Genomic DNA, 12,784 nt, shown 5'->3' with positions numbered 1-12,784 from the left:
TACCAATTTCACTCTCAAATTGAGATGTATACCCTATCGTGTGGTATCTATCAAAGCCTCGGGAGGATTTTCTCCTCCTCACACAATTTATGAGCTGTTTCTTTTCTTTTTTATCTCTGTGTAAATTGAATATTGGTTCTGTGTCGTTCCACGGACGGAGCGTGACAAAAACGCTGAGAGGGTGAGCCCTGTTTTCAGTGTTTAACTAAACAGGCAGAACAAGTTGTTTGTGCCTGTGGTTCACATGTCATGTGTGACGAATACAGACTCTGCTTGACCTTTTTTATTTCTGTTTCTCTTTATTCGCTGAAAAAGTTCTACAAGCAACACGACAGAAGCACTCTTCTGTATCGTGAGAATCCGTTTCGACCCGGCTCAAGTGTCGGTACTTGGATTGAGACTTGTTATTAATATGCAATCTGGATCTCAGCCAGGTGTAAGCAGCAGTATATATAGTAAAACATATACAATACATTGAAATAAATTGAAATTAAGTCCAACTTAAAGATGCAATATTAAAGATTTTGCTACCTGTTGAATTCATACCACCACAAAAAAGGGACAACATGTTACCAGAGTAACCACTAACTGCACTCTGTTTCATGAATGTAGCTAATGTTAGCTTGTTAGCTTAATTAACTGTGTAGCTAGCCGGACTAGTGGGAGAAGTGTTGGTTTTTTTACACTGCTAGCAAAGGAGCTGGGAGAAAGAGGTCTTCGGGGCTAAGAGAGGGCTAGCTGGTTAGCATGCTACTTCAATAGGTATCTCTATCTTTGAAATGATGTCAAAAAACTCTTGTCTTCACATTCTGGTTGTAATTTTGAATGTCTTAAACTCATTCTTACATATTGCACCTTTTTAAAATGCAGCACTTTTGTAGTTTACTTTTAGGTTAAAGGTCTGAGTACTTCTTCACTTCTACTTTACTTCTCTCCTCCTCACCTCTCTTTCTTATTTCAGTCTTCAGGTGTTCTCGCCTCCTGTTCTTTTTTATCAGCCGTCCATGATTTCTCATAAAATATTAGATTTAAGAGTTTACTCCTCCTCTGTCTGCCTCCTTCTCTCTCATGTCCATTCCTTCCTCCCTACTTTAACTTGTCCTCCATCTCCTCCTTTGTTCAGCCTCTTTTTATCTACTCATCGTATTGTCCCCTCTTTCCTTCCTATAATAATTCACCTCCCACCTAAAAACACACGGTTTGTCTTGCATACACGCTCACTCACATGTGCAGAAGCACTTTTTTTTTTCTCATAGAAGCAATCTCAACAGCCCCGCTGGCCCTTAGGCCATTTGTTGTGGGTTTAATATCTACCACACACACACACACACACACACACACACACACACACACACACACACACAGTATGAAACACACACATACTCACAGAGGCAATCTCAACACTTCGGCTCGCTCTCCAATCCATATGAACTGAGCTGGTGTTTGTTGGTCAGCCTGACTCACCACTCCCTGAATGCCATCAGTACCCTCTCCCACTAGGCACACACACACACACACACACACACACACACACACACACACACACACACAGAAACACAGAAACACAGACACATTAATCTGCAGGAACACAAAATGCATCGTTTGTACATTTACACTGTTTGCAAACCATTTTTCTGCTTTCACTTTAATGATTACATTTTCCAACCTTGAAAAATGTTGGGATGAAATAAACCCTTTATTTTAACTTTTTAAGAATAACTCATGTTAACACGGACCGAGCCGCACCGAGGATGAAACGTTTCCTACAGTTGTATCAGGCCGAAATAACCCTCATGATCACCGTATGTCTGCGCAGCGCTGCTCCTAAAAATAATGTTTATAGACGACTAACTACTGTCCATCAGCAAATCCATTTTGTAAGGAACAATATGATAAGTAGCGATCCAGTCTATCCAGTAGTCTTGTACAGAGGATGAAGCTCCTGACTTTTTACTTATCTACTGAAATATTCCAACATGTGCTGGATGGTTCATGTAGATTAATTGTTAAGATACGCCTTTATTTTGAAATGCCTGGAACCATTGATTAAATAATATTTGCACTGAAGAGTTCAGTTATAAAATGTTCACATTATATTTGAGTTGCTTTTTGTGAGTTGATATAAATGTAACTGATTGTGTTAAATGGGCAGATGATGTCATCTCATATCGATCGCAGGCCACTGTATCGAACCGAAAAAAACAGTAAAACCAGTAAATATCCTATCATTGTCTGAAGAATGGATATAATATTGTATTGTGATGAAACGATTTACACCCGTTTATATATATATATGCATATATTGTTTTTCCAGATTCATCTCCCAGTCATAGACGTAGTTTCCTGAAGTCTAATCTCAGAGGGAGCAGCAAACATGAAGGCTCTTTCTCCTTGTTCAGCGCAGACGTCAGATATACATGTAAACAGCAGCTCTCAGCCTTGTTTACTGTAATAAGATTGCATAAATATGAAGGTAAGATCCCAAGAATAGCTCAGTATGAGAGCCAGCGGCCTTATTATACAGAACACAATGACGGTACAGGCAGTTAATTAATAAACTACAGCACTGTGGTAAATACAGCTCATTTATAGACTTCAGAGTATGAAGGCTTTGAGAAGAGGCATGTCTAGATCATTTTAAAGGGACAGTGTACCCAAAATCAAACTCATATTTGTACACGTAATGCTATTTATGCATCTGGATTGTTTTGATGTGAGTTGCAGAGAGATATGCATCCGTACAAATATACATTTTAAAAACTCAACATTAATGTCTCTTTCCAGAAATCACGACCCGGTTAATCCACCGACCTTGTTGTTTATTAATAATAATAATAATAATATTGAGCACTTCATCACAAACAGGATGATTAAGAGATACATTATAAACAATACAATTTAAGAATCTATGTGTTTTTAAGAGCGATTTAAAAGAAGAAACTGAGCTAGTCTGCCTGATCTCCTCCTGGTGTTTAGCCTTTACCTCTGAATCACTGACACTCCTCTGCTGGAGGATCTCAGGCTTCATTCAGGCTCGTAATGGGTGAGTGAGTGAGTAATATAATCAACCCCAAACATGCTTTAAGAGTAATCAGTAACATTTTAAAATTAGTGCTAACACGTACAGGTAACCGATCTGGAGATTCTGAAATAGGCATTATTCGGACTCTTGTATTGGATTTTGTACGTAGGCTTGCTGCAGCATATTGAGCGAGCTGAGGTAAAAAGTAACTACAGCAAGTTACAGTAATCTAAGCAGTTCCTAATGAAGGAGTGTATGACAGCTTCCTACATCCACAAACCGTATCGCCGCCCAGAAGGAAGCGTGCATCTACTGATGGAAAACAGGCTTGCTAACTAAGCTAGCTAATGTTCCAGCTCAGCAGAGGAGGATGCCTCCAATCGTCCACTTCCTTTTGTGTGGTTATACGAAAAGAAAACAGTTCCTAGTTCCAAGGTCTGTGGATTATCTTGATATGATCTCTGGAAAGAAACATTGCTGAGAAGGCCGACATCTCCAAAACTTGGCAACTCACGCCGAAACAATCAAAGTGGGTAAACAGCACCACAGGTAGGAGGCAGAAGATGTGTTTTTGATTTTGGGGTGAACTGTCCCTTTAAAGTTTTCACCTGACATCATCGTCCACTCCCCAACAGACACATGAACACAAGCTACACACAACACAGAAATAAACACATTAATTCAACACGTGCCGGCTCCCTCAACTAAAATCCCACAATCCCACAATCCCACCTTGGCGATTACCATAGAAATGTAGAGAGAGGGTGGAGAGACATGGGCAGACACAGGCAGATCGCATCACTGTGTAGAGCCACGAGGCATCCGGGCCTCATTCAGTGTGCTTTTATTATCCGAGGCTGGCACCGAGCAGCAGGACGGCACAGTGAATAAACTGTCAGCGACTGCCACAGAGCCTCCACTCAGGCCGGCAGGCAGCGGCACTGCACAGAGTCACAGTGACACCTGGTGGTCACGCTGACGGTGGCACGGGGTTCATGTGCTTTTTATTTTTATCCTCATGTATCCAGGGAAAGTAGAAGGATGCAGTTATTCACATTCTGCATTCACACATTCACTCGCAGAGCTGAAGTGTTGTGAGAAAAAAATCCAGCTTGTTCAGACACTGTGCATCCAACAGGATTTCTGAAGGTTTACAGGGAGTTCAGTCTGTTCCTTTGGTCTCCTAACAACTAGAAAATATGTGTGTTATCTTTTCCCAGCCTGAGAACCAGACGAACCTGGAGCTCATGTTTTTCTTTGCTCTGGCAGATAAATGCAGCCACCCTCACATTCAGACAGATTTCCCTGCAACTTCAAAAAGAATTACACAGTTTGCCATTCTGCTTGGCTGTAGGTCTGGTTTGCGTCCGGTCTGGTCCGTTTCAGACTCGGATCAAACGGTCAAACTAGGCAGTGCTGATCAGATACTGATCAAGATGCTGTTCCTGCATTGTTGAGCTGTAATTTGAGAAGTTTGTGACCTGGCCACCATTTATTTCCAGCTTGCAGCACTGACATTTTTGCTTGAAATAAAACCTAATTATTGCATTGCTACTTTAACATAAACTGGTTTGCTGTTCTCCCTCCCTGGAGGGTTGTTACAACATTTGACTCTTACGACGGCGACTTGTTTAACTACCTTCAAACGCTTTACGACAAACCAGTCGTTCTCCCACACAGTGTAGTAGTCTGTTGTGCTACAGCGTCAGGAAGTATTTACACAGAATCAGACAGTGTGGAGCTTTTGTTTTCCCTCAAACGCCTTCGTCATCGTATTTAAAAAATATATATATATATCGTCTTTTTAAGATTTCAATCGTATTTTTCTCACAAGCGAAGCAAAACAGCAGACGTACATGGATACATCATGTCCACTGCAAGCTCAATTCAAGAAGTGTAAAATAAGTCCCCAATTTCACCATTTTATTAGGGCTGCATTAAACAGTGTTTTTTATCGTCAATGAATCCGTTGATTATCTTCTTGATTAACTGATTGGTTGTTTTTATCTATAAAACATCAGATAATGGTGAAAAATGTCGATAAGTGTTTTTCCAAAGCCCAAGATGACGTCCTTGAATCACATTTAACAAGCTGGACGACACTCGTTGATTAATCGATTATCAGAAAAGATTAATCTTTTATTCAGCTGTTTGTTTTACGGTGACACCATCATCTACTTGACTGCAGGACTGCTTGCAAAACTACAGCAAGTGTGACGGGTCAGACGTTAGAACTCCAACATCGGCGACGGCATGATGGTGAAAAGAAAACAAAATAACTTGTCTTGAAACTAGTTTATTTCAACTCTTTTCTACAAAGCTGCCAACCCGCAGTACATCTTGTTGAACGCATATTAAGAGGAAGTAGTGAAATCCCAACTCGGGCTCTGCTGTTTCCTGATATCTATTTTTACAGCGAGGCCTTTGAATATAATTTGCAGCATAACATTGCCCGTGGCTTCATAAAACCCTTTAACAGAAATGCAACAAAGTCAAAGTCGCTTCAATCTCCATCTGAAAAAAAGAGCTGGGTGTACGTGGAAAGGAAGTGGAAAGACAGATAAAGAGGCGACAGACGGACAGACCGTGGGTTTACAGTTGGTGAAGGAGGAGATCCACAGAAAGACAAAGAGAGAGAGACACAGACGTGAGGATTATGGACTTATATTTAGTTAGTGAGACTGGGAAAGAAAAAAATGACAGTGAAACAGCCAACCAAACAGACAGAGTAGAGATGAGTCACGGAGCCCCGAGACACAGTTATTGACAAGAAAAGATGGAGGGATAAAGAGAGAGAAAATGAAAACTCAGGCAGGAGGAGGAGGAGGAGGAGGAGGGAGGGATTGGGAGATTGGACATGAGGAGGAAGAGGAGAAGTCTGTAAATAGAAAGCTGCAGCCCAGAATTTACAGCTCACTGAGGAAAGACAGAGTGGATACCGACTGCAGCTATCCATCCAGAGAATGACTATTATCATTGATTTATCCGTTATTCATCTTTTCTTTATTGTTTTTCTTATTTATATGTGAGAATTTGCTGCTCTTCTGTTTTATATCAGTTTGAATTAAATGTCTTTTGTGCTGTTGATTGAACAAAACTTAGACATTTGAATTCATTGTTTTGCACTTTACAAACTTAAAGCTGGTGTTGGTAACTTATTATTTTACTCAAGGCTGAGCGGACGTATTGCTAAAGCTATTAGCGAGCTAGCTGCAGAAGAAGTAACGTACTAGCTTGACAGCGAGGTGTTTGTGTTTACATGATTGTGACATTTGACAGAATTGTTTTTATTTATGTATTTAATAGACTTAAAAGGCTAAGAGAGCTTGTGAAACGTAGCGAAGTGTTTATTTAAGGCAACTAACCAAAAACCATCAGCTGCACCACTCTCTCATTATGGAGGTTGCTGGGGCAGCATATTAGCATGACATGAAGACCTGGGCTGAAGGAAAACCCTGCAGTCTCCTTTGAATGTTTGACAAATCGATCTGCATTTTGGCTTGAACTGAAATATTTTTCTAAAGATAAGGCAGTAAAGGACGGTGCTCATTATCTGCAAACATTAAAAAAAACATAGACACACAGTAACATGTAGACAAATAAATACATTAGTAAGTAAATTCAATAAAATCTATACATGGTGTGCACAGGCAAACTGGCTTAAGAGAGTCCCAAGTAGACTCCCTTCATTGTTGAAAACGTTTCCACATAAACTCCCTGGACGTTGACTTACAGAGAGACAAAGTGTGTAAAATATGTAGGTCACTGTACAATAAAAATAAAAGTCTAAAAGCTGTTTCTTGGCCGAGTGCAGTCACTTCTCAGAGCCTCTGTTGGTTGTCTGACAGCCTCACAGAGACGGTGAGAAACCACAACACGTCCTATGAATCAAACAAGCTGCAGCATGTTATCAGTGAGCTGTACAGGTGACAGTACAGGTGCATCTCTTTCCTACCTGTGAACACAGCCAGACTTTATCGCCTCCCCTGTTTTCTGTCTATCCATCTACCTCTCCGTCTGAGCTCTAATTCCATCTTTCTTTGTGTTATTTTATTATTATTTATTTTTTGTCGTCGCTGCTGTGTGTTTTTCAGATTTACTTACATTCAGCTTCACAACGCTGGAGGGAGAAGAGGCGGGAGAGGTGAGAGATCAAACACACACACACACACACACACACACACACACACACACACACACACACACACACACACACACACACAGGTGAGAGGGTAACCACTCATTGTTCCAGCAGAGACGCTCCAACACAACATCTTGAGGGGAGAGAGGTGGAAACATGCCAGGCATACGTTAACAGGGAGCGGAAAGAGGAGGATGAGAGAGTGAATGAGGGAGAGATGGAAAGAGAGCAGCAGCAGTCAGCAGCCATTAGCAGGCCTGGAGTACGTCTGCCTCTAAGTGCTCTGTAAATATCGCCCTGCCTTAGTAAACAACATTATTCCTCTTTATTGGGCCATTATATAATGGCCTGATCCCCCACAGTATGCAGATTGGTGTCGCTCCATTATGTAAGCTTTCTCTTCCATTATGTAAGCAGTCTCCTCCACTCCTCCTCCTCCTTTCTTCTCCTCCCGCTCTTTATTTTCTCCATCACATCCTCGTCATCCGTCCTTTTTCACTCTCCTCTTCCTTTTCTCTCGCTTCTGTTTTGCATCTCCCCCTCTCCCTCCATCCTACCCTTGTCCTCCTGGTCTCTCTCTTCTTCCTCCCTCCCCTTCACTTATCCTTAAATTACATTACCTCTCCTCCTCTCTACACCTCCGCTCTCCTCTCTTTCTTCTTTCATTTCATTTTCTTCTGTTTTCTTTTCTTCTGTCTTTCTCCCGGCTCTCTTTAATTCTCCATCATGTCCTCATCACTCTCTTCTTATCTTTTTAACACTTTGATTCTCCATTTTTCAGTCTTTGTTTTGCTTTTTCTTCCTTCCTTCCTTCCTTCCTCCCTCTGAAGTCTTTTCCTTCTCCCTTGCTGCACTTATCATTAACTAATTGTCATCTATTTTACTTCTCTCACTTCATCTCCTTTTTTCTCTCTCCTTTCTTCTTTCTTGGCTTTCTCCTCCTGTCCTCTTTTTCCCTTTTTATCTCTCCTCTTCTCATCTCCTTTCTCCTTCTCCTCAGTATCTCTCCTTTCGTCTCCTGTCTTTCTTCTGTCTCCAGCTAACCCTGACTTCCGTCCTATCCTCCCATTTCATCCTCTCCTTTAAGTGTTTCCACATTTGTCTGATCTCAGACGGTTTAATTCCAGCAGCTCGACAGGACAAACTCATTTCTTCACTTCAGAGCAGACGAGTGAAACAAACCACTGAACAAGATCAAATCTGATTCTGGAGGAGACAAAACACAACAACAGAACCAGAACAAATCACAGCGTGACTGCAGAGCGTTACTTTATATTAATGTTGAAGACTTTAACCAATCTGTAAAAAACTGTTATTCATGATTTTTATCAACCTTTCCTAAATTCCCAACATCAGTATGATGCTGGGTTCAGGTTTTCTTTTATCTGCCGCGGTACATCAGATGGGTTTTCTTAATAATCAGAACCTCGAGCTTTTATGTAGAACTTTATATGTTCCCATGAGTTTGAACAATACTTGGTATTGGACTTTAAAATGATGGATGTTTGGTGGTTAAAGTAACAACTTCTAACCCAGTATTGTTCTGGTTCTGGAATACGTTCTTTCAGGAAGTACTACGGTTTGATCAACGAACCACCATCCTCTTAATATCATTTGTGCTATGATTTAATGATTAGCTTTAAAGCATCACAGGCGAACGTTATGGTGATTAGAAACTTAGAAAAACTTTCAACAACAAACGTGATTGTGAGAAAATTTCACATTTATCACAGTTAATCTAACTTCCCGACTTAAGTCAGTTTCTAAACTCAATCAGAAGCTCCGGTCCGTTTATAAATCCAAGATCAACGTAACTTGCATGTAAACAAATCATTGAGTTAACATACAAATCAAACGAAGTATATACTGATAACCTGTGAAACTAAGAGGACAGATGACGGACGATTACTGCCCTGAGACTTTTTAGCTTCAGCTCAGTGGACTGAGGAATGCGCCGTGATTGATTTTCGATCTTTCCAGCATTTGTGTCTAACTGAATAATTGATACATTATTTAAAATAGTGATCTTAAATTGAGTGGTTTGGTTTGCATGAGCTTAAAGTAATGTTAATTAAAAAAAATGTTACATTTGCCAATTAATAATCATGTTTTCCTTTATTCTGTCTTTAGATGATTAATGACTCAATTTACTTACCGTTATGTGGCTGCCTGTTATTTTCCACCTCACGATTAATTTGTTTTCTGCTTAAACGTTCACTTCATGTTTTGTTATTTGCTTTAATTTAAAAAGTTTCCATGGCAGCAGCATGAGCTCTGATTGGCCAGACTGCTGACAACACATAGCAGCTGACCATTCAGAGCTTTTTTAAATGTGTCAATTAATGAATTGATTACAATGAAATACTTCAAACGCCTTTAATTATTCTGCTGGCACACTCAGAGCTCCATTATGCACAGTTATTTACACACTTCTGTATCACAGTGGGACCCAAACAGCTATTAGCCAAGTCATTATGTGATCGTTGACATGGAGAGATCATTTTAAACCACTTCTCTTCCCCCAAGAGCAACTTGAATATAACTTGATGTTGTGTAAATCTCCTCCTGACCATAGTTTACTGTCATTAGGATTTACTGCACTTTGAAGGCCCCCTGCTGGGAAAAATTAGAGTTGAACTACTTCACTGTCTTGCACCTTTACTAGAAGCATCTCCTGATGCACCACAGTGCAACTTCACCATCTGCTTTATTTACTAGACAAAGAAAAGTGTTGATGCCATTTGTTTGCCCACGGTCTGTGTTTCAAGTAGAAGTACAAAAGAGCGAGTGGGTGTGAAGGAGGTAGTTTCCAAAGCAAAGTATGGGCAGGAAGTGGGATTTAAATGCTGACATCTCAACTGAGTCATCAGTGCTGGAAAAACAGCCTCATAGACCCCAGCAGGTGGATACTGTGGGGTGTTTTGTGAATTTGGAGAAGGTGGGAGAAAATATCGGCACTCTTTTGTTTCATCCGAAAGATGTAATGTCTCAAGAGTGTCGGCTTAAAAACGTAAAACCGTTAAATACTCAAAGAAATACTGTGTAACATCTCTGTGTTGAGTTGTATACTTGCATTATCCCAAATGTTTCCAACAACCAGAGAAATCCATAAGGTTGCTCAAGGGTAATGGTGCATTTCATTCGTTCGCCTGTCGATAAAACGTCCAGGAGAGTGTCAGTGAGTGAGGAAGGAAGTTCGTGGACGAGACTAAACCTAACGTGAATAAAACTAAGAACATTAACTCGTCTGTGAACATGTCTGAGTCCCACTGGATACAATTTCGTAGTTTTCATCGAGGGATCATTTAATCAATATGTACCTGTCTCCCTCTCATGTCTCCTTCAGGTGCCCCCATGTGTTGCATGGTCCTGTCCTTCTAGCGAGCCCTGACGATCAGGTATTCAACCCAGAGACACATCCTACGATCTGACGGCAGCCCATACCAGAACCAGATGGGATGTGATGTGGGCAGCCAGAGGAGGATTCACAGCTTACCTGTTGACATGCAAAGTCTCACCAACGCTGGGATTGGACGTGTTGGATACAGGTCAGGCTCTGGGCTTTGAACCCGGCTCACATTTTGGTGCTTAACTGGGTCTTGAAACCTTGGATCAGAGGAATCAGAGCGAACACGGTCTGGAATCTCTTCTTCTTTTCTGAAGGAAGTATCCAATGATCTGACCGGGCTTCAAAGGGTGTCGGGTGGATTTAGTCTCTGCATTTGACAGTTGGAATCCATGCGGACACTAAATCCTGCTTTGGGAATATACCGAACGGATTACTATGGATTTGGGAAAAAAAACCCATTTTATGACATTTTTCCAGGATGTTCTTGATTGTCGTTTGTCAATGGTCGGTGGCACCGCTCCTTCTCTTTCGCCCAACATACAGTCATATGCCAAAGGATTACTACAGTATTATGACAGCAGTATTACATCGTTGGGAGAAAATGCAGACTTACGAAAGCACACCTCTCTATTATCTCTTAGCAGGCGAAGAGAAAGTACGTTTTTGGGCCTTGGATTGAAAAATACGAGCACATTGTCGAAGTCTTGTCTCGAAGCATCAATAATAACAAACTGTCAAACTAAACGGTGAACTTCTCTGGCACTTTAATCGTATGTTTTCATCTCATCGCTCCCCTCCTTCCCACTCTCTCGCTCTCTCTCTCTCTCTTTCTCTTCATTTCCATTGAACAACTGAATAGTATACTCTCCAGTATTACCAATCTAACTCTTCTGGCTCTGAATGACTTAGATGATGTTGAAATAATCAGTGTGTTTGCGTCCATGGTGGATTGATTTTCTCTGTGTCGGAGTATAAAATTAAAAAAAAACACCTTGGTGTCCCGAGAACGAAGCCTTGAGGAACACCAGCGAGGATTTTTTTCAAAGCCAAACTCAAAGCACAGACGTCCGGCTCTGCATTTAATGGTGAAAATGGTGAATTCTGATGTTCTGTTTGACACCGGAAAAGCAACTGTACCTGTACGAAACAATGGTGAACTTGACCATAAGTGTTCCTATTACTAAAGGCTGGCACTCGAGATTGTTAAATGTATTAAGCGGTTGTAAAAGATGGCCAGCAGAACTTGCGCTGTCCCGTCCCGTCCCCTCCTTCCCCCTCTTGCTCCCCCTTTGCCGTTTGACAGTGTCTGTGTTTGTATGTGACATACACCTTACAGTCTTCGATGGTTTGATACCCATGATTTACTTTGAATATTACAAAACAAATGACCACTATAAGGAGAAAAAAACACAACAACATGCGGAAATGGGGATTTTATGCTTTCATAGATACAATTATGTGGATTTATAATGAAATAAAAAGGTATTTTTCTTGGAAAAAGGTTTGTATGTTGTTTCAATTTCAACAGAAGGAAAGTCTGCTTGACGAAAAATGTTTCACTCCACAGGAATAAATGTTTTCTTTATGCTGCAAACGCTCAAGACGTTGGTTGTAAATTTTCAATTGTGTTTGTAACTGTGGACACGGATGGAGATGGTCCGACCTCCTGAAAAAATAGCCGCTTTTGGTCACAACAGAAAACACTTTCGACGTGAGAAAAACAGATGGAAATATCCCCAGATGTCCTTAAAAATATCCAGTGGTGTGACTTGAACCACAGTCGGCCATTAGGCAGCCATGTTGGCTGTAATAACTCCACCTCCGTCTCTTCCTCCTCCTCATGTAACTCAGCTGATAAGCATATATTTTGAACGTGATTTTTGCCACCAATCACCTGGACGTATCTGTGGTTTGAGGGACCGTTACCTAGAGCAAAAAAAGCTTATTTACCCAAATGTTGAACTATTCCTTTAAAGCACTTTTCTGTTCGGATGACCTTGTGAAAATCAGACATGGACCACTGAAGGTCTAAAATCAGAAATCACTGGTGTTCATTGACCACGTCGAGGTCGTGTCTGAATCCAAAGATTTTTTTTGTCATGTACGGATCTAAAACCCAATTTGTATTGTGATGTCTTGTTGACAGTTAATTTGCACCGGCATGTTTCGGCGCGTTGACAACAGTTTTCTGTGTCGTGCTTTCAACAAAAGACTGATTGTGATTGTCAGTTTTAAATACAGCAGCTGAATTGCCTTGTCATGCTTCCACAGT

The 12,784-nt window shown here is 40.9% G+C and overlaps 1 long non-coding RNA gene across 9 annotated transcripts in view; it reads left to right on the top strand.

Moving 5' to 3' along the window:
- The first annotated feature begins 7,115 nt into the window (after positions 1 to 7,115).
- The window catches only part of LOC311256249, a 36,087-nt gene continuing 30,418 nt past the window's right edge, over positions 7,116 to 12,784 (top strand). For all 9 annotated transcript variants that reach the window (XR_014622463.1, XR_014622464.1, XR_014622465.1 and 6 more), the window contains exons 1-2: positions 7,116 to 7,166; positions 10,510 to 10,711. This is a non-coding gene — a long non-coding RNA (uncharacterized lncRNA). The remainder of the gene's footprint in view (positions 7,167 to 10,509; positions 10,712 to 12,784) is intronic.

The sequence above is a fragment of the Pagrus pagrus genome, assembly GCF_965226575.1.
Source record: "Pagrus pagrus genome assembly, chromosome: 4".
In the NCBI taxonomy this organism is placed as follows: domain Eukaryota; kingdom Metazoa; phylum Chordata; class Actinopteri; order Spariformes; family Sparidae; genus Pagrus; species Pagrus pagrus.
The sequence above is the reverse complement of the archived record's forward strand: the minus strand, read 5'-3'. Positions and strand labels throughout refer to the sequence as shown.